At 36.5% G+C, this 23,027-nt stretch overlaps 1 long non-coding RNA gene across 2 annotated transcripts in view; it reads left to right on the top strand.

Moving 5' to 3' along the window:
- LOC139033972 (uncharacterized) overlaps window positions 1-23,027 on the top strand; it is a 623,512-nt gene that overhangs the window by 446,886 nt on the left and 153,599 nt on the right. For both annotated transcript variants that reach the window (XR_011486448.1, XR_011486447.1), the window contains one exon: window positions 8,835-8,928. This is a non-coding gene — a long non-coding RNA (uncharacterized lncRNA). The remainder of the gene's footprint in view (window positions 1-8,834; window positions 8,929-23,027) is intronic.

Raw genomic sequence — 23,027 nt, forward strand, 5'->3', positions numbered from 1 at the left:
CCTGTGGCTGGACACTTCTACACTAAGTATTTCTGAACACATAAGAAAATATTTCTACAGATGACCCCTTAAGACCCAAAGAGCTTTCTGAATCATCAAAGAAAGATAAACTGAAATGAACTGAAAGATAATTTGAGCACGTGGATTTTGAGCTCTTAATCTGTGTTAAATGACTTGAGTTGTACTCAGATTTTGTAAATGTTGCTAAACCTTCTGTATTTGCATGACAAATGTACAGAATATTCAATTAACTGAAGCAGTCCATTCTTGTTGGACTGCTGGAAGACCAAGAATGGCCTGAGTTAGATTGTTCTACTGTAACAATCTGTTACTAAATAATATTGGGCTTGATAGCAACCTGCTGTTGCAATATACACTGAACAGAAGAATGCTTTCCCTGGAACAGAAGGTGGACCACTTTTACATGTGCTATTAAAGGGATATATTACTCAGTGGCTTTTAATATCTCTTTGAATTAAATTTAGGTTTTTAAATATTCTACTGAAGCTTGCCTTATAAAGGAAACTTGCTACATAAGTATACATGCATCTCTTGTGTATTGACCCATAGCTAAAAATCTTTGCTCTCCACACTATTATCTGATCTCATCTTATTTCTCCAACTTAATTCCCCATGGCTACTCATCAAAGAAGCTAGCTTCCGTTAAAGTTCATGGACCCCAACATGTCATGTTCATACCTCTTTTTACTCATATTGCTCTTTCTACCTGCAATATCCTTTATTGTTTTTCCCTCTGGCCAGCCAAATCTCAGTAATCATTTAAGGCCCATTTCAAGATGCCTCCTCCAAGAAACCTTCCATTTAAAAAAAAAAAAAAATGACTTCCAGACATATTATTCCTTCTGTATGAAACATACCCTTCTTCTCTGATTTCCATGTCTTATCATACATTTTTCTACCTCAGGGTGGCCTTCCCTGCCACAGCTGACAACATCAGGTTTTTTTAAAATTTATTTATTTTTAATTGAAGGATAATTGCTTTACAGAATTTTGCTGTTTTCTGTCAAACCTCAACATGAATCAGCCATAGGTATACATATATCCCCTCCCTTTTGAAACTCCCTCCCATCTCCCTCCCCATCCCACCCCTCTAGGTTGATACAGAGCCCCTGTTTGAGTTTCCTGAGCCATACAGCAAATTCCCGTTGGCTATTTTACATATGGTAATGTAAGTTTCCATGTTACTCTTTCCATACATCTCACCCTCTCCTCCCCTCTCCCCATGTCCATAAGTCTATTCTCTATGTCTGTTTCTCCATTGTTGCCCTGTAAATAAATTCTTCAGTACCATTTTTCTAGATTTCATATATATGTGTTAGAATATGATATTTATCTTTCTCTTTCTGACTCACTTCACTCTGTATAATAGGTTCTAGGTTCATCCACCTCATCAGAACTGACTCAAATGCATTCCTTTTTATGGCTGAGTAATATTCCATTGTGTATATGTACCACAACTTCTTTATCCATTCATCTGTCGATGGACATCTAGGTTGCTTCCATGTTCTAGCTATTGTAAATAGTGCTGCAATGAACAATGGGATACATGTGTCTCTTTCAATTTTGGTTTCCTCAGGGTATATGCCTAGGAGTGGATTGCTGGGTCATATGGTGGTTTTATTCCTAGTTTTTTAAGGAATTTCTATACCATCTTCCATAGTGGCTGTATCAATTTACATTCCCACCAACAGTGCAAGAGCATTCCCTTTTCTCCACACCCTCTCCAGCATTTATTGTTTGTAGACTTTTTGATGATGGCCATTCTGACTGGTGTGAGGTGATATCTCATTGTAGTTTTGACTTGCATTTCTCTAATAATGAGTGATGTTGAGCATCTTTTCATGTGTTTGTTAGCCATCTGTATATGTCTTCTTTGGAGAAATGTCTGTTTAGGTCTTTTCCCCACTTTTTGATTGGGTTGTTTGTTTTCTGGCATTGAGTTGTATGAACTGCTTGTATATTTTGGAAATTAATCCTTTGTCTGTTGTTTCATTTGCTATTATTTTCTCTCCATTCTGAGGGTTGTCTTTTCACCTTGCTTATAGTTTCCTTTGCTGTGCAAAAACTTTTAAGTTTAATCAGGTCCCACTTGTTTACTTTTGTTTTTATTTCCATTACTCTAGGAGGTGGGTCATAGAGGATCTTGCTTTGATTTATGTCATTGAGTGTTCTGCTTATAACATCAATTTTCCTTAAAGTGGGACTATGGTTTACTTAAAAAGTGTAGTCTTTACTATATGGACATGTGTGGATTTCCCTGGGTATCATTTTGTTATTAAATTCTACTTCAATTTCAGTGTGTTCAATGAACATTTTTGGTGTGATTTTAATCACTTCAACATTTGCTGAGACTTGTCTTATGGCCCAGTATATGGTATATTTTGATCAATTTTCCATGTCCACTTGGAAATAATGTGTATGCTACAGTTTTGCTATAATGTACAGTGTTCTATAAATATCAGTTAGGCCATTTTTGTTAGTTATTGTAGCAGATGCTGTCAATGCCTCACTCACTTCCTTAGAACTCTCCAGTCTGCTCTGGCTGATTTCAAATTGCCCACAGCTTGCGACTTTATGACTGAGAGCAGAAAGGTGGAAGGTCATGCTGTCCATGTGTACACTATAGACCAGAGGTGCTCAAGAATTTATCCCCCTTGAGACTGGCCCTATTTATCCCCCTTGAGACTGATGACCCTTGGGAGTGGGTGTATGTGTATAAATATTCTATTACTCCTTAGTTGGTATAATACCGAGGAAGTGTTTGTTTCTTTGTTTTAACTTTGTCTGACAGATGACAGACAAGAATAATTTCCAGTGCCCACAGTAGCACATAGCAATAAATAGCTTAATTTTCTTTCCGTTAATAATTCCCCAGTCTACTACCAGTATTTCCTGAGCTTCCCAAAGCTATAACTAGCATTTAAATCCTTGTCTCCAAATCTGTTTCTGGGAAAACCCAAATTAAGACAATTTATTTACATCTGCTAGATCATCAGTAACTTTTATTCATTTGTTTTATTTTTTAGTGAGACAGGTGTTTTAATGTCTCCTGATTTATTTGCAGGTCTGTATATTGTTTCCCTTCTGAAAATGTGTGCTTTATATATTTTAACCTATATTATTGGGTGCATGTAACTTCCTGTTTCCCTGATAGCTCAGCTGGTAAAGAATCCGCCTGCAATGCAGGAGACTTTGGTTTGATTCCTGGGTTGGGAAGATCCACTTAAGAAGCAATACGCTACACACTCCAGTATTCTTGGGTTTCCCCTTGTGGCTCAGCAGGTAAAGAATTCGCCTGCAATGCGAGAGATCTGTGTTCCATCCCTGGTTTGGGAAGATCCCCTGGAGAAGGGAAAGGCTACCACACTCCAGTATTCTGGCCTGGAGAATTCCATGGACTGTACAGTCGCAAAGAGTTGGACATGACTGAGCGAATTTCACTTTTCACCTTCCTGTTGAGCTGACATTTTATCATTATTAAATTTGTCCTTTATCTCCTACCCTCCTTTAAAAAAAATTATTGAAGTATAATTGATTTACAGTGATTTCTACTGAATAACAAAGTGAATCAGTTGCACATATATATTCATATTCTTTTCCATTATGATTTATCATAGGATATTGAATATAGTTCCCTGTGCTATACAGTAGGACCTTGTTGTTTATCTATTTTATATATAATAGTTTGCATCTGCTAATCCCAAACTCCCAATCCATCCCTCCCCCACACCCCTCCCCCTTGACAACCACAAGTCTGTTCTCTATGTCTGTGGGTCTGTTTCTGTTTTGTAGATAAGTTCATTTCTGTCATAATTTATGATAGAATGTTTTATGTTTCCATGTATTTAAGATGTGTCTCTGGTAAGCATGTATTTGAGTTTTATTTTCATTTTTAGACTGACAATATGTTTCTTTTATTTGGAGTCTTTAGTCAATTATATTTAAAAAGTAATTACTGATGTCTCTGAGTTTATCTGAAAAATTCCACATATAAGTGATATCATATGGTATTTGTCTTTGCCCTTCTGATTTATTTCACTTAGTACGATAATCTCAAAGTTACTTAAAATCTCTAGGTCCATCCATGTTGTTGCAAATGGCATTATTTCATTCTTTTTTATGACTGAAGTAATTTTCCATTGTGTTTGTATTATATCATTTCTTCTTTATCCATTAATCTTTAAGTGGACATGGAGATTGTTTCCATGCCCTTACTATTGTAAATACTGCTGCTATGAACATAGGGGTGCAAATATCTTTTCAAATTATGGTTTTGTATGGATATATGCCCAGAAATAAGATTGCTGGATCTTATGGTAACGCTATGTTCAGTATTTTTTAAGGAATCTCCATACTGTTTTCCATAATAGCTGTACCAATTTACATTCCTACCAACAGTGTACAAGGATTCCCTTTTCTTCACACCCCCTCCATCACTTGTTATCTATAGATTTTGTAATGATGGTCATTCTGATTGGTGTCCTTTTATTTTCTTAATTTGGCTTCCTTTGGGTTAGTTGTATGCATGGTGTATTTTTTCACTCTTTACATTCATGTTTTATGTTTCCGTATATTTAAGGTGTGTCTCTGATAAGAGATTTTGTAGTTGTCTGTATTTGAGTTTTATTTTAGTTTTTAGACTGAAAATATGTGTCTTATTTGGAGTCTGTGGTCATTTACATATAAAGTAGTTAGTGATGTCTCTGAGTTTATATGAACCATTTTGCTATATACTTTCTTTTTGGCTTATCTTGGTGGTTTATTTCTCCTGTTTTGGATTCTTTTGAATTTATCAAATATTTCTTAAAAATCCTATTTTTCTTTTGCTGCCCTGTTAATAATAAATATTTCATGTTGTTTAATGGTTACCCTAGAGACTACAGCATGCATCCTTGTCTCATTAAAATGTAATCTAAATAAATGCTTGTATTACTTTCCAAACATGCAAGGACCTTTTTAATATTTTACCTCTATTCACACTTCTTTTACATTTTATGTGATTTGCTGCCAGAAGTTTTAATTCTGCAAATACTTAAAGCCACACAATTTACCACTATTATTGCTTTAACTGGTCAATATCCATTTAAATTTATCCTTTCAGGAGTTCATTATTCTTTTCCACATTACTGTATTTCTACCTTAGATCATTTCCCTCTCATAAACATTTCTTTTTAGTATATTTCAGGGTAAATTTGATAGTAATTCATTCTTTTAGCTTTTGTTTGTTTGAATATGTTTTATTTTGTCTGTATGTGTAGAGATATTTTCATTATAAATTGTAATGTGAGTTTGCATTATTTGCTTTCAGTCCTTTAAAGAACTCCTATTTTATTCTTCCTTTAGAAAAATTAGCTATTAGTCTATTGGTGTTTTTTGAAAAGTAATGGAACTTTAATTTCCTTTGGCTGATTTTTCATATTATCTTGTTTTTGATTTTCAGAAGCTTTACCATGATACTCTTTGTGTGGAGACACACACACACACACACACACACACACACTGCTTGGGATTCATAGATATTCTCTTATCTATAGTTGATGGTGTTTATCATTTTTGGAAAACTGTTGGCTGATATTGCTCCAAATATTCTTCTGATCCATTTTCTCTCTTCTCTTTTTTTTTGATTCCATTTACCCGTTCAATGGATTTTTTACATTTTTCTTTCTTCTCCTTGTGCTTCATTCTGTACATTTTCTGCTGACCTAACTTCAAGTTTGCTATTCATCCATCCTACTTGGAATGATTTGCTGTTAAACTTGTCTATCAAATTGCTAATTTAGATTACTTAAAATTTGTAAGTGTTATTTCACTTTACGTTTTATTTCTAAGATTTCCATTTGATTATTATTATTTATTTCTGTGAAATTTTCATTTTTTTTCTATTTTCTTGAAGATATTCACCATAGTTCTTTATAAGTTTGTGTCTGATAACTTCTGTGTCTGGATCACCGTTGGATCTGTTTCTATTGATTGTCTTTTCTCTTAGATTTAACTCAGTTAGTCCTGTTTCATTCCATACCTGTTAATTTTATTTTGAATAATAGACATTGCATGAGAAAAATTTAGAGGTTCTAAGTCTCATTATTTTCCTTTAGAGAGGATATATTATTCTTCTTACAGGAGCATAGAGCATGGTCAAATTGCCTTGCTCCTACTCCAATTGGTCTATTTGCATTCTGTCCTTTCTCTAGGATACATCTCTCTTTCTCTCTCTCTCTCTCTCTCTCTCTCTTTTTTTTTTTTTTAGGATACATCTCTTTCAGAGTCTTACCAGAAGGCTTTGCTCATTTACCAGATGATTCTTCCTTTGTAGGTTCTAACCTCGATATTTTGGTCTCCTTAGTGCCACGACACTGTTGGAATCTCTACTTAGCCTTTTTACCTCCTACAGCTTCATTTAGTTTGGCTTCTCAGAACCATTCTCCATACAAGGAAAGCTTGAAACTTAAAAAAACTACTTCAAGGGAAAACTGAGTGTAGAGTGTTAGACTCACTTTGGTGTGGTTCCCTTTTCTATGAAATATTGGCCCTTAGATTATGGCCTTTTTTGGGAGCCCTAAATGCTAACATTTGTTCTCTATGCCCAGTGAGACTGCTACAAGCTCAGGGAATCTGTTTTCCACTAGCCTTTGTGCACCTTGCAAGAACTGTAAAAGAGTTTTAGGGTTTACTTCAGTGTACTTTCACTCTCTCTCGACCTTGATACATCAAGTCTGGCTACATTCAGTACACTCTCATACTGTTGAACATCTCTGTGTTTTTTATGTGTGTGTGCTCAGTCAATCTGGTGCTCTGTGACAAACTAGAGGGGTTCTTTTTTTTTGAATTAAAAATATTTTCAATTTCTTGGTCATGCCATATGCATATTGGATTTTAGTTCCCAGATCAGGGATTGAATGCATAATCCCTTCAGTGATAGCATGGAGTCCTAACCACTGGACTCCCAGGGAAGTCCCATGTGATTCTTAAGTTTTAGTTTCTAGCTCTCTGACAAATTTGATTGTCTTGAAATTCTTCAACTGTAACAGAATTATTCTATAGCCCTTGTCTGATAACTTCAACATATGGTTCTCTTGTTTGTCTATTTGTAGTTTGTATTTTTTCATTAATTTCTCAAATCCTTTATTTCTGCAAGGTTGGTTATATTTTATCCAAAGCCAAAGAATTTTGTATAATATTTTAGATAAATTTGATGTGCTCTTCCTCCAGAGATGATTTAATTTTCATTCTGAGAAATAGCTGGGTGAAAGCACTAGCAATCCCAGATTTCCATAATCCATGAAAGTTTGAATGTTCTTTTAATGATTTGCTTATCCAGATAGTGTAGTAGTGAAATACAGAGCTTCAAATTCTCAACTGAAAACCTTATATGCTTAACATGAATCTTCTTTTATTACTCTTGAACTACAATTTGTATTTTTTATAGTATAAAACAGGGCTTCCCTTGTAGCTCAGTCGGTAAAGAATCTGCCTGCAGTGCAGGAGACCCAGGTTTGATCCCTGGGTTGGGAAGATCCCCTGGAGAAGGAAATGGCAACCCACTCCAGTATTCTTGCCTGGAAAATCTCATGGACTTGGGCACAACTGAGTGACTAACACTTACTTAGTATAAAATAATTATAAATATATATATATATATATACATATACTCATACATGATACACAGAATATAAACTCATTGTGCTTACTTTATATTACATTATACAATTTTAAATGAAAATTTTATTTTTATGTTCTATGCAGATATTTTTGGCGTCCTAAGTAGATGGATTGGTCTGAAAGTAGCTAGTCTGCTGCCGTCAGAAGCATAAGTCTACCAAAGACAAATGAAGTAAAAGCTGGAGAGAGGTTGCATCAGAAAGTTCAGTCACTCAGTTGTGTCCAACTCTTTGCGACCCCATGGACTGCAGCAGGCCAGGCCTCTCTGTCCATCACCAAACTCCTGGAGTTTACTCAAACTCATGTCCATTGAGTTGGTGATGCCATCCAACCATCTCATCCTCTGTCGTCCCCCTTCTCCTCTTGCCTTCAATCTTTCCCAGCATCAGGGTCTTTTCAAATGAGTCAGTTCTTTGCATCAGGTGGCCAAAGTATTGGAGCTTCAGCATCAGTCCTTCCAATGAATATTCAGGACTGATTTCCTTTAGGATGGACTGGTTGGATCTCCTTGCTGTCCAAGGGACTCTCAAGAGTCTTCTCCAACACCACAGTTCAAAAGCATCAATTCTTCAGTGCTCAGCTTTCTTTATAGTCCAACTCTCACATCCATACATGACTATTGGAAAAACCACAGCTTTGACTAGACGGACCTTTGTTGGCAAAGTAATGTCTCTGCTTTTTAATGTGCTGTCTAGGTTGGTCATAACTTTCTTCCAAGGAGCAAGTGTCTTAATTTCATGGCTGCAGTCACCATCTGCAGTGATTTTGGAGCCCCCCAAAATAAAGTCTGTCACTGTTTCCCCATCTATTTGCCATGAAGTGATGGGACTGGATGCCATGATCTTAGTTTTCTGAATGTTGAGTTTTAAGCCAACTTTTTCACTTTCCTCTTTCACTTTCATCAAGAGACTCTTTAGTTCTTTGCTTTCTGCCATAAGGGTGGTGTCATCTGCATATCTGAGGTTATTGATATTTCTCCCAGCAATCTTGATTCCAGCTTGTGCTTCATCCAGTCCAGCATTTCTCATGATGTACTCTGCATATAAGTTAAATAAGCAGGGTGACAATATATAGCCTTGACGTACTCCTTTTCCGATTTGGAACCAGTCTGTTCCATGTCCAGTCCTAACTGTTGCTTCTTGACCTGCATACAGATTTCTCAGGAAGCAAGTCAGGTGGTCTGGTATTCCCATCTCTGGAAGAATTTTCCACAACTACAAACAAAGCTGGAATTCAAGAAAAGTTCAGGTGAATAAAAAAGTAAATTTTGCAAAAACCTACTTATAATAGAGAGTCATTTAAAGCAGTCCAATGTTTACAAATAAGGTATTTCATTGTATAAAAGTGTTTATATTTTGAAAATATTGGTTGATGAATGGTACATATTTTTAAAAAACACAGTTTTTCAAATGTTTCCATTTTGCTCTTTTTCTGTAATTACATTTTAATTTTTTTCTGTGCATATGTAAGTGATAAAATATGCTTATTTGGATCAGTGAATTATGAAGCATTTCTTATATGCAGTGTGTAATGCTAACTCTGCCTATAAACTAACTATTCCTATAGGACATCCTGCTATTTTGGGCATAATCCCAAAGGCTGGGAGCCACTGAATATCTACTAGCTAGCAATTAAAATAAGTTGCTAAGTACCTAGGAGGGAATAAAGAGATTTACAATACTAATATTATAAAATATAATCATAAAAATAATAGTGAGTGGCATAGCTGATCAAAGTTTAGGGTGTTATTTTATTTTCATATAGTAGTTCAAAGCAAATCTGATTCACCTGAGGATGTGACTAATTACTGCAGTCTCATTAGACCAGTTGATATACCACCCAGCCCTTTCAGATATGCTACTTATAACCTTGTTATGAAAATTCAAAGGAGAAAATTTAACATAGAACAGGCAATACCCCATCATTATTTCTTTCTTCAGCACGTAATTGTTGAGTATGCATTATAACCCAGGTTTTTATGTGAAGTGCTATGGCTACAAATGAATGACTCTCTCTTCATGTTATTTGAATATGAAAAATAAAAATCATAGGAATTGATGAGATTTTTATGGAGTCCCAGCTGAGTAGAAAACAAACTAAAGCTCCTAATAGTTTAATGATCCAGCAGAAATCATGGGGGTGGGGGAGGGTCAGCAAACAGTAACTATGAATGAGACTAAAGGAAGTTGGTTAGGCAGGAATGACGGTAGGAAAACTGAAAGAAAAGGAAGCTTTGGTTTATGTATGATATTGAAGTTTTAGTTTTGAAGAGGTTGTATAGTCCCTGTTAATCATTCAATAAATGATCATGGGAATGGGTGTCCCATGTGGATTGATTATCATTTTAAAGAGCCAAGAAAGCCTAAGACCAAGGTTTTAGATGCATGAACAGTGAAGACATTAAGGTTCTACAGTCCCAAGTTGAAAATGTGTGGTAGTGGCTATGATCCAGTAGGAAAGGATAGATGAGGATGAATGAGCAGGTAGCAGGCCACAAAGGATGCTTACCTAAGTATGAATGAGTAATTGTGTGGAAATGGAAGTGTTAGCAATGGACTTTCACAAGATAGCAATTCATGTCTGTCATATTTTTGTTAATGCAAGTTCATGTGCCCAGTGTACAGTGAGGCCAAACAAATGGATACTTCAGAGTTTGGAGCAGAGAAAGGTTTATTGCAGGGCCAGACAAGGAAACAAGTGGCTCATGCCCTAAAAGCCCTGAACTCCATGAAGGGTTTCAGCAAAGCACTTTTAAAACCCAGGAATACATGTAAATCCATGGCTAATTCATTTCAATGTATAACAAAAACTACTGTAATGATGTAAAGTAATTAGCCTCCAACTAATAAAAATAAATGGAAAAATAAAATAAAAAAATAAATTAAATAAATAAATAAATAAATAAATATTTGGTGAAGTTCAAAAAAAAAAAAAAACCCAGGTGAGGGACGGGGGTTGCAGGGTACATAAGTGATTAGCTCATGCACAATTCTCTGATTGACTGATGGTGAGGTAGCAGGGCCATGTCACAGGAGTTAACTTTATCAGTCCTCAAGCTCCAGTAGGCCTGGGGGCTATGTGAACATGATCATTATTTAGGTAACACCTCCCTTTTAATGAGGGGGCAGGGGTTATATCTGCAAAACAACTCAGAAAATGTGCATCAAATACTATTATCTAGATACTTCGGAGAGGAACTAAAGCAGAGGACATGGTTGAGGGGTCTGTCCTGAGATGGCCCCATAGGATCCTGCTCGGTTACATTCTCGCCATAGAATATCCAATTTAAGACCACATTCAAAAGAGCACAAGAAATTAGCAGGCCATTATTTTCATCTCAGGTGTGTCATGTACTACTGTGAGGTGACCATATAATTGATAATCAAAACTGAGGAAATTTGGAGAGTGAAGATGGATACTGTTAAAAAGTACACCAAAACAGTAGACATAAACTGGGACTGGCCAGGGCAAAAAGGTACATGTGGTTACTTCATGGGCAGTTCATATTGCTTCACTTATAAAATGTGGACAGTATCCATTTTAAGACAAGTGTGTGAAAGTATCAAACCCTATTAGTTAACATTTGTCAAACTGGAATATTTTTTCCTGCCTTGCCCCAGAAACTGTAAATTCATTGAAATCAGGGGACGCAGCTATTTTTTCTTTGTAGTCCCTTCGTAATTAGTACGTGGACTTCTCTGGTGACTCAGACGGTAAAGTGTCTGCCAACAATGCTGGAGACCTGGGTTCAATACCTGGGTCAGGAAGACCTCCTGGAGAACGAAATGGCAACCCACTCCACTCCTGGAAAATCACATGGACAGAGGAGCCTGGTAGGCTACAGTCCATGGGGTTGCCAAGAGTTGTACATTACTGAGCAACTTCGCTTTTCACTTTTTATAATTAATACAGAACTATGCATTCAGGGAGAATTCAATAAGTGTAACTGTTATTCTGTGTTTATAACTTTATTTGGATCCACCACAATTTACTCTCATGCCTTGATTACTTTGAAGACAAAACTCATCCTTAACATAGATAAGAAACTGTGGTAGAGAAGTTTTGCAAATGATCAAAAAATGAACACAGTAGACTGTGTTATGATGTGAAAGCGAGGTTTTAAAAATAAAATTCAGGTCTGTATTAGGGCCTTAGGATCTGGAAGTTCAGCCCATTCTTTTTCATTCAATCTTCTATCCCTTGGGCAGTAAAACCAGTTGGTCCCAAATAGATGGAAGTACTTCAGACATAACCCTGACTTCCACTTTGCTAGTTCCTGGTGCTACTTAACCCAAAAGCAAAGTGTCAAGGATGGGCTTAATGTTTCTGTCTTAGATGATATAGAAATTTGGTGCAGGCAAACTTAGGGTTAATACTTGTTTGGATACTTGGCATTTCAGTCACCCTGGTAACTTAAACACTTTTCTTGAGACAAAGAGGAGTAGGCATATTTTTTGTCATCCCTTTGGTAAACATGTAAGAATTAATTTAATGCTTGAATTACTTTACCATCCTCAGTGACTGTTTCTCATTCTCTTCTAAAATGGTCTTTCTTCATCCATGGCTGATCTCTTATCTGAGGCTGCCTGCTTCAGAAATGACTTGACAGCTTACATCACCTGTTACACTAACCTCAGACTAATTTCAGTTTCTCTCCTGCCCTTATTTTGCTCTTTCAAAATTATTCTGTTACCTTTTGAAAATGAACGTAAAATTTTCAAACTTACTCTTCAGACTTGGTTGTGTCTTAAAATATCCTATGATCATAATAGAATCATAGAAGTTATAAGCAGAATTGGAAGGAATCATAAAGGACATGTAATCTAAACCCTTTCTCCCCTTCTCCTCTTCCCAAAATTTGAATGCTCTCTGCAAGATATTCCTGGTATATCTTTACACCAAAGCTGCCCATAATCTGAGAATTTTCATGAACTTCTTGATCTATCTCATTTCACCTTTAGGCTGCTTTGATTATAAGTCTTTTTTTGTTGTTGTATTGAACCAAAATGTATAACTTTACCTCCCGATCCTTGTAACTTCTTGGGGATATAAAGAAGAAAATAATAGAGTCTTTAAGTATACACAGGAGAATTTATCATGCCTTCTCCTGGGTAAATGTCTTGAAACTCTCAGTATTTCTTTCTACAACATGGATTCAAGTTCTCCCTAGGGTGACCAACTTGTCTTGGTTTGTTTTCCTAATTTTAGCACTGAAAATCCTGCATTCTGGGAACTCCCTCAATCCCCAGAAAACTGGGATAGTAAGTCTATATATAGGAAGTACTAGAAAAAAAAATCAGGTCTTATGCTAGATTCTCATTAAGCCTATACCATTTTGAATTGGGCTTTGGCACAGATGAACCTTTATAAACTATTTGCATGGTCAACACATATGAAAGCAAAAGAAACATCTAGATGCAAATGTAATATCATTGAAAGGCAAAAAGTACTGGATTATGTGCTAATTTCCAACTCACTTCCAGGCTAGATTTATTTGTGATATATTGCATTTAAAATGAAAAACCATCTGTCATCCACCTGTGTTCATAGCAGCATTATTCACAAATAGCCAAAGTATGGAAACAACTTAAATGTCCATTTGACAGATGAATGGATAAAGAAAATATGAACCTGGAGAGCATTATGCTAAGTGAAATAAGCCAGCCAGACAGAGACAAATACCACATGGTACCACTTGTATGTAGTAAAAAAAAAGAAAAAGAAGTCAAAATCATAGCCAAAATTAAGTGGTAGACAGGAGCTGGAAGCGGGAAAAATAGGGAGAGATTGGTAAAAGGGTATCAACTTTTAGTTATAAGATGAACAAGGCCTGAGGATGTAATATATAGCATGGTGATTATAGTTGATAACTCTCTTATATAATTTGTTTCCTAAAAGTGAAAGTGAAGTCACTCAATCGTGTCTGACTCTTTGCGACCCCATGGACTGTAGCCCACCAGACTCCTCTGTCCATGGGATTCTCCAGGCAAGAATACTGGAGTGGGTAGCCATTTCCTTCTCCAGGGGATCTTCCTGACCCAGGGATCGAACCGGGGTCTCCAGCATTGTAGGCAGACACTTTACCGTTTGAGTCACCAGGGAATTCCTAAAAGAATAGAACTCAAATTTTCTCAACACACAGTAAAAGTTGAATATGTCAGGTGATGGATGTGTTAACTCAATGGGAGGAATCTCTTCACAATATGTACATATGTCTAATTATTGCACATACTTTAAATATCTTATAATTTTATGTGTTAATTATACTTCAGTCAGCAAAGTTGGAAAAAAGTTAAGAATCATCTATCAACAAAGATCTAAAGCACAGGTCACAAACTGGCAACCTAAGCTCAGATTCAGCTTACAATTGTGGACTTTTTGGGAAATCATACAGTAGTGGCCTCCTCAGTATTTTATTTATTGTTTTTATTTTCATTGACTTAGTCACCAATAATTAAAAAGCAAGAGATTTCACATTAAAAAAAATCTGGATTTCTGGTTCTTTTGAAAAAAATTGTAGCATTTGGCAATAATTTGCTCATACTTAGGGCAGTGATCTGTTGGAACTGAAGAGTAGCTGCTGCTTTTACGTAGGGCTTTATAGTTCACCATAATCCCTGCCGTGGCCCATCATTTCCTGTCCCCACTGGCTTCAGTAATCACACTACTTTCCAGAATCTTGGGGGCATTGGGTATTGAAAATCCTCATTAAAGTCCTCTTCTCTTTGAATTGTTCCTCTGTTTTCCATATCTTTCATTTCAAAAATATGTGTTTTCTTAGCAATTCTTAGCAAAAACAAAAAAGGTATAGCAATTCCTTTCCCTAGAGATGTTTGTCATCTTATTGGGATGAAAAGCTGTTAATATATTTGAGGCAATTATATAATAAGTATCTTTGATTGATTGAATTAATGGCCTTAATTTTTCATGTCTCCATGTGTCAACATCATTTGGCAGTGTCTTCTCATATTGACTTGATCACGAAACTTGTTTTGGCCAATGAAACACTAGAAAATTTGATGCCATCAGTAGCTTGAAAAAGTACTTAGTGTTTCCACTTTTCTATTTTTCTTTGCCTTCACCATGGTAAAATTCCCTGGATAGTTTGCTGGGTGATGTGAGACACCAGCTGGCCCAGTGATGGCTTTTGTCCTGGTTGACAGGCAGCCAACCTCCAAACATGTGAGGAAGTTCAGCTCAGACCAGAAGCACGGGCCAAAGAAGTTCATTCTAAATCCCTAACCCACAGACTTGTGAGCTAACAAATACTTAGTGAATTGCATTCTTCAGTTCGATTTGTTTTGTTATGTAGCATTATTGTAGAAATAGTTAACAAATAGAGATATTTGTCCTTTTAGGAGCAAAATATTGTAATAAAAATCTGAAATACATGTCCTTGCCTTTGGGAAAGGAGGTAGGTAGAGACTAGGAAGACAGTGTTGAAAGAATGGAGGCTGAAGGAATGGAGGCTGAAACAATGGTGAGAAAGCTGCTATAGCACTTGGATAAATGGTGAACCATGTTATTTAGTGAAACATTTGATAAAATGTTGTAACATAATATAGAAAATATACCAAATTAGCATTTATATTTGAATTAAGATATTGCCAGACAGAATGTTGAAAATATCACCTGGCTTTTACTTGCTGTGCATAACAACAAGAAAGAGATAAGTTAAAGAAAGAACTGGCCAGTTTTTAAGTAAAATTTAGAGAATACCACAACTCACTGGATTAGAAGAAACATTTTTTCTCATCTATAGCCTCTCATACTAGTAAAAGATTAAATCCAGGAAATACCCAGAAAGATGTGATCTTAGTACTAAAGACCAAAACAGTTTTGTAAGACTGTGTTAAGATATTTGATAGAAAGGAATTTCTAAATAGATCCTCAGGCTTCCCTGGTGGCTGAGTGGTAAAAAATCTCCCGTGCCAATGCAGGAGACACAGGTGCAATCCCTGGGCTGGGAAGATCTTCTGGAGAAGGAAATGGCAACCCACTCCAGTATTCTTGCCTGTGAAGTCCCATGGGTAGAGGACCCTCGCAGGCTACAGTCCATGTGGTCACAAAAGAATTGGACATGAGTTACCCAAGTGAACAGCAACAAAGTAGACACTCTCAACTAGAAGAAAGTATTTGGAGAAATCTTAAGGGAATTTCCTTGCAGCAGCCTGATATCTCCAAAGAAACACTAACAAAATTTAGAGACAGAGGCCTCTCTCAAAATAATTATGACTTTGGCTTTTGCCAATGAAATGAACTTGAAAAATACTTATGTGAAGCCCAAAAAGTTTTTAAGGGCATTGTATGGGCAAAAGTGCAACCAGCCTGGTTTAAAAGAGAATGAGATTGTGGAAAACTCAGAAAAGCACCAGTCCTTCAATATTCAGTGAGCAGGAGGCAGACTAAAAAGTTACTCAGAAATTGTTTATAAGTGCCCTCTTCAAGAAGTGACCAAGCAGAATGGAAAAAGAATAAGATTTCAGACAATAAAGTTAAAAGCCATGGAGAACAATGGATAGGTGAGCCACTGTCTGGAGTCATGATGGAATATAGGTAAGAAGCATTCCCCATTCCTACATTGTAGGGTTCTGGTCATATATACCCAGTGGGAATTGCTATAGATGTATACCAGGGCTAGCACCTTCCCATTTTCTTTCCCTTTCTAGATGAGTATTTTTGTATCCAGTGCTACTGTCATCACTGAATGTTGGATATGTGGATGGCTGATAATTTTCATTTAAATCTGTTGGTCTTTGGATCCTCATCTGAGGAGCCCTGTTAGCACCTGATCATAGATCATGAGATACGGGATTCTAGGTCTGACGTTGTGACTGAATGAAAGTTTTGAGATCCTCCGTTGGAGGAAAGCATATTTTGAATGTAGGAATGTTATGCATAATTATTACAAGAGTGGACTATGATATATGGATTGCACTAAAGGCCATCTATATCAGACCTCCCTATATCATTGATCTTTGTAGATGTTGGGCTTGGCCTCATGACTTTATTTTGCTAATTTGAAAGTAGAAAATTTAATATAAGCGAAGGCTTTAAAAAATGCTTGTCTGCTTCTGCCTTTTTTTCTTGCTACTCTCCCTTCAACATAATAACATTCATAGTTTAGACTGCTGCATGATGAAAGACATGTGTCCCTGACACCCCAATGACCTAACTATCATTTACCAACTGCCAGACATATGAGTAAGCCTACCTAACATCAGAATCATCCATCTGAGTGTGGCATAGATTGTCAACCCACAGACTCCTGACCTAAATAAAGGCTTAGTTTTAAAGTTCCTGAGTTTTGGGGTGATTTGCTACACAGCATTATTGTTGCAATAAATAACAGGTAGAAACAAATTAGTGTATAATCAAGGGAGGGATGAAGGGAGAAATCTGTATCATTTGGCAATTGATGCCCAGAGATAATGAAGAAGCCTCCTTTTTCTGAGCTACTATATCTGATATGGGTACATTTCACTAATACAGCTATTGGCATATAAAGGGAAGTATGGCTTGATACCTTTAAAATATTAAAATAATTGTTTCATTTGGTAAAAGTTAAATTTGGCACACTCACCGTCTAACTAATGGTAGGATTTCATAGTTCTGCCTTTAATAATTCTGAAAAGGGTTTTACAAGTAGTCTTTTTTTTTCCATTTAATTTTAATTTAAAAATCATTTTTGACATTATGCTTCAGAAGAGGGGAGGATTGTGGAAGAGGACATCAGCACCAAAATGCCTCCAATTGCCAGAATACTAAAGTAGGCTTTTGTTTTCTCATGTGTTAAATGACAATGATACTATAAAACTTGAAGGGCTGTCCTGAAAATAAGTTATATATGTAAAGTACTTGACATATAGCAAGTACAAATCAATTGTTAGTATCTTCTCAGAATTCTGTAACTTTGCACCATTTTCTCTTGAAAACCTGAAAGCAGAAAATATCTGTAGATAATACAGCAGATACAAAATGTCAGAAGAAACTGCTTTCTTCACCATGTGAAGCAGAGCTCAGCTTGCTTATTTTGTGGGTCCATCACATTGATACTTGTTTTAAGGGCTAGGCTGCATTAATGGAAGGGACTCAAGTGAATCAGAGTGATAGGAGAAAGACACTTGGGTTTGAATCTCATCTTGACCAACTTATTAATTGGGTAACCATGGGAAAATTACCTAACCTCTCTGAGTCTCTGTTTCTACATTTATATAGAATATAAATGCTGTGAATATTAATTGAGATAATCAATATAAAGCATTAGCAAAAAGCAGGAACCAATCCATGGCAGCAGATATTATTACTAATTACTCTTTGCCATCTTATGATAATATTTTTAGCTCAATATTATGGTTTGAGAGATATTTTCAACTTTGCTGTTGTTGTATTAGAAATGACCCAGCCTGTGTTCTTTAATGGCTTTTTGAAAATCGAAACTCCTACTGGGAAATTTTTTAGCTTTCAAAAATCTTTTCACCTTCTGAATGCTAGTTCCTGTGAGCATTTCCAAAGGCAAAATGGCATTTCAAGAGCAATGATAAGTGCACTTCTAAAATAGAATACACACCAGGCAGTTTCCTAGGACAGAAAAATATCCTGGTGAGAGCAGCTGGGCTGGCTAGGGGAACAAATGGTCAAATGCAACACCCGAGGAAGTTCCGTAAGGCTGAGGGCAATAGCGACCACAGGAGCTTTGTTCCTTGGTTTTGTTTTGTTTATTTTTTTGTTTGTTTGTTTCCCAAAGTACTTGGCCCCTTTCTCCTGAATGTGGAAACTTTGTGCTTAAAAGTAAAGACCATTCCTTGCCAAGATTATTAGCAATACAGTGGCAACCCACTCTAGTATTCTTGCCTGGAGAATTCCATGGACAGAGGAGGCTGATGGGCTACAGTTCATGGGGTCACAAAGAGTCGGACATGACTGAATGACTAACACTTTCACTTTCTTCCTTGGTTATGGCAGCAGTGACTACGTCCACTGTTTGGGAAGGGTCTACAGAAGTTTTGAAGAAGACATTCTCTCTCACAATTAATTCCTCTGTTTTTGTTTTGTGAACTCACTGTGCTTTCTTTCCCTGTCAGCTTCATATGCCCATGTTGCTCAGCAAAATGATATTCATTACAAAGATAATTATCATCTATTATCAGCATATCCAAATCATTCAGGACTTCTTCCCAGAGACTTTCTATTCTTTAGTTGGGACAGGTAGCCAGAAATTGAGAAAAATATTTTACTTTCAGTTGGTTCCACCCTGGGACTGAGTGCACATAATAATAAGGTAATAAAGTAATAAATTAATAAAACAATAAGGTAATAAAAATGTAGCTCTGATCTTGAACTATCTTGGTATGTAATTTTTCATTGCATAATCTGTGTCCTGCAAGAAAAATAGTGTTACTATGGAAGCCAAGAAGTCAACACTATTAAGAAAGAGTGGTGAAGACTTTGCTTAGTTGCTCAGTTGTGTCCAACTCTTTGCAGCCCATGGACTGCAGCATGCCAGGCTTCCCTGTCCTTCACTATCTCTTGGAGTTTGTCAAACTCATGTCCATTGAATTGGTGATGCCATCCAACCATCTCATTCTCTGTCATCCCCTTCTCCTCCTACCATCAATCTTTCCCAGCATCAGAATCGTTTCCAATGAGTCAGCTCTTTGCATCGGATGGCCAAAGGATTGGAGCTTCAGCTTCAGTCCNTTCAAATGAATATTCAGGTTTGATTTCCTTTAGGATTGACTGGTTTGATCTCCTTGTTGTCCAAGGGATTCTCAAGAGTCTTTAGTGCTCAGCCTTCTTTATGGTCCAACTCTCACATCCATACATGACTACTGGAAAAACCATAGCTTTGACTATGTGGACTTTTGTCAGCAAAGTGATGTCTCTGCTTTTTAATATGCTGTCTAGGTTTGTCATAGCTTTTCTTCCAAGGAGCAAGGGTCTTTTAATTTCATGGCTGCAGTCACCATCCAATGATTTTGGAACTCAAGAAAATAAAGTCCATCACTGTTTTCATTGTTTCCCCATCTATTTGCCATGAGGTGATGGGACTGGATGCCATGATCTCAGTTTTCTGAATGTTGAGTTTTAAGCCAACTTTTTCACTCTCCTCTTTCACTTTCCTCAAGAGGCTCTTTAGTTCCTCTTCTCTTTCTGCTGTAAGAGTGTTGTCATCTGCATATCTGAGGTTATTGATATTTCTCCCAGCAACCTTGATTCCAGCTTGTGCTTCATCCAGCCCGGCATTTCACATGATGTACTCTGCATATAAGTTAAATAAACAGGGTGACAATATACAGCCTTGACATACTCCTTTCCCAATTTTGAACCAGTTCATTGTTCCATGTCCAGTTCTAACTGTTGCTTCTTGACCTGCATATAGATTTCTCAGGAGGAGGTAAGATGGTCTCGTATTTCCATCGCTTTAAGAATTTTCCATAGTTTATTGTGATCTGCATAGTCAAGGGCTGTAGCATAGTCAATGAAGCAGAAGTAGATGTTCTTCTGGAATTCCCTTGACTTTTCTATGATTCAGTGGATGTTGGCAATTTGATCTCTGGTTCCTCTGCCTTTTCTAAATCCAGCTTGTACATTTGGAAATTCTTGGTTCATGTTCTGTTGAAACCTAGCTTGAAGGATTTTGAGCATTACTTTGCTAGTGTGTGAGATGCATGCAATTGTGTGGTAGTTTGAAAATTCTTTGGGTTTGCCCTTTTTTTGGGATTGGAATGAAAACTGACCTTTTCCAGCCCCGTGGCCACTGCTGAGTTTTCCAAATTTGCTGGCATATTGAGTGTGGCACTTTAGCAGCAGCATCATTTCGGATTTGAAATAGGTTAGCTGGAATTCCTGGAGAAGGCAATGGCACCCCACTCCAGTACTCTTGCCTGGAAAATCCCATGGACAGAGGAGCCTGGTGGGCTGCAGTCCATGGGGTTGCTAAGAGTTGGACACGACTGAGCGACTTCACTTTCACTTTTCACTTTCATGCATTGGAGAAGGAAATGGCAACCCACTCCAGTGTTCTTGCCTGGAGAATCCCAGGGACGGGGGAGCTTGGTGGGCTGCCGTCTATGGGGTCACACAGAGTCGGACATGACTGAAGGGGGTCACACAGAGTCGGACATGACTGAAGCGACTTAGCAGCAGCAGCAGCAGCTGGAATTCCATCACCTCCACTAGCTTTGTTCATAGTGATGCTTCCTAAGGCCCACTTGACTTCACACTCCAGAATGTCTGACTCTAGGTGAGTGGTCATACCATCTCAGTGTCAAAGAGAGAGATGAAGGTAGAACAGCCATTGGGATAGAGCTTATATGTTTGGGGGCAAAACATGTTTCTGGTTATTTTAAGAAGGTATGAGGAGTGTAGCAGGATTGATATTTTTGTTTAAGAGTTGTCCTGTGGATCATATTGAAACAAGCTGGGAGTCAACTGGGTAGTTAAAAAATGAAGTAGTATGAGGAAAACTGTATGAACATAGAAAGCTGGGTGTAAAACCATTTTACTCATTATAATAATATTCTTATGGTGTCTAAAGTTGAGTCTTAGTAAGATAAGGGGGAAGTGAAATTTCAGGCATTGGTAAGACAACCGATCTTGTTTAGGGGTATAATATAAGACAGAGAACTAGGTTTTCTCTGTGTGAATTTAACTGACCCACATGAAGAATCTGTCATTTTTTTAATCCAGTATTACCTAACTGTGATAGCCCAATGTATTTGTTATAAGATAGTCAACACCATTCCTTGAACACATACCATGTTGAACTCAAAATTAGCTAAGCTAAAGTGGTAGAGAGAGGTTTAAAAAAAACCTGGAATATATCATTGAATCCATTTGTGTGTACATTTTTGTTAGATACCTCATGTCCAACAGGAGGTTATGCCCATACATACAGAGAGGATATGTGTTTAAATTGAAGAAAGTTTGAAACTTGAATAGAAAATTGGTATTAGATAATTCAAGATGTTCTATTTAGAGTAAAAGGGAAAGGACCTAAGATAACTAATTCAAGAGAAGCAGGATTTTGACATAGAAGCAATGTGAGAGAAAAGAATCAACAGTGGGTTTGACTGAATAAGAGATTCATCTATCCCTGTGTTTGCTGAAATTTAGGTATGGTCAACAGTTGAAGAGTATTTGCTATGTGCAAGTCTATCACTTTAAGGGAAGTACAAAAAGAAATTATGATTTTCAAAAGTATTATTTCAAATTAATTTTTTGGTTGCAGACTTGCACATATGCATCTGTAGCCTGCTCAATTATAGTTTGACCAATAGGTCAGATTTTATATTGAGTCATTTTTTGGAGACTGTTAATTTTATTGAAATTAAAAAAATTCACTTTCTTGTTACTATTCCTTATGAAATATAGTTGTGTCATGACTCCATCAAAAATTGGTAGTTATTTGTGTCCAACTTAGACCCCAAATTATTAAAAAGGTACTTCCAGTTTAATAATGCTTTCAGCACTTGTCAATAGCTAAGTTAATGAATACATCATAAGCAAAAGTTCGATGGTTGCATGTTCACACTGTCTGATAGCTATAAATGGATTGCCAATTTATTCTCTGGTTTCTTTGAGTTCTAAGAAATGTGTTTCAGTATTATTTTGAAACATTTACATTTGGTTTTTAAGTATGCCCAAATAAGTGTTATTTATATTTTTTCCTCTGAGTAAAGAATATTACCAATTGTTCCAAAAGAGTCAAACTCTTGGTAATCAAACCGTTTTCATCACAGCTGAGTATTCTTATACAGCTCTGCCATTTTATCTTCAACATCAAAATAATCAAGATAACTTATTTTTGAAATTATAGGTTATATATATCCCTGAAATGATAACTGATGTATAAAAAATTTGTGATAATGGGTCCCTGCTGAGGTGTGCCAATTGAGCAAATTCATCTTTAACCCATCTCATCATTTTTTTTACTACTTCCTTAAAATCATCACACTTGCAAAGTCCCATGTTACTATCATATACTATCAAATACATAATCCCATTATATGTACATATACACAAATATGTATAAAAGGACAATTTGCATTTGTGATTGTTCTGAGCTGTAGCATTTATATCACTATCTTTACCATTACTTTCATGTTTTGGTGTGCAAGTTTTATAACATTGATCCACTTTTGTTATTTGGGGATTTAACAAAATGATACAAATTCAAAGGAAAACTATAGTAAAGGTAAATGGTAATGAATTATTTGAGAATATTTTAGTGTATATAAACTGGGCCATATTAAATGTTAGTCAATAATTATATATCATTTTAACACACTTCCAACCTTTAAGAATGCAAGAATTACTAATACTGTAATAGGATTTCTCTGAAA

Source organism: Odocoileus virginianus, unplaced genomic scaffold (assembly GCF_023699985.2).
Source record: "Odocoileus virginianus isolate 20LAN1187 ecotype Illinois unplaced genomic scaffold, Ovbor_1.2 Unplaced_Contig_12, whole genome shotgun sequence".
Classification (NCBI taxonomy): Eukaryota; Metazoa; Chordata; class Mammalia; order Artiodactyla; family Cervidae; genus Odocoileus; species Odocoileus virginianus.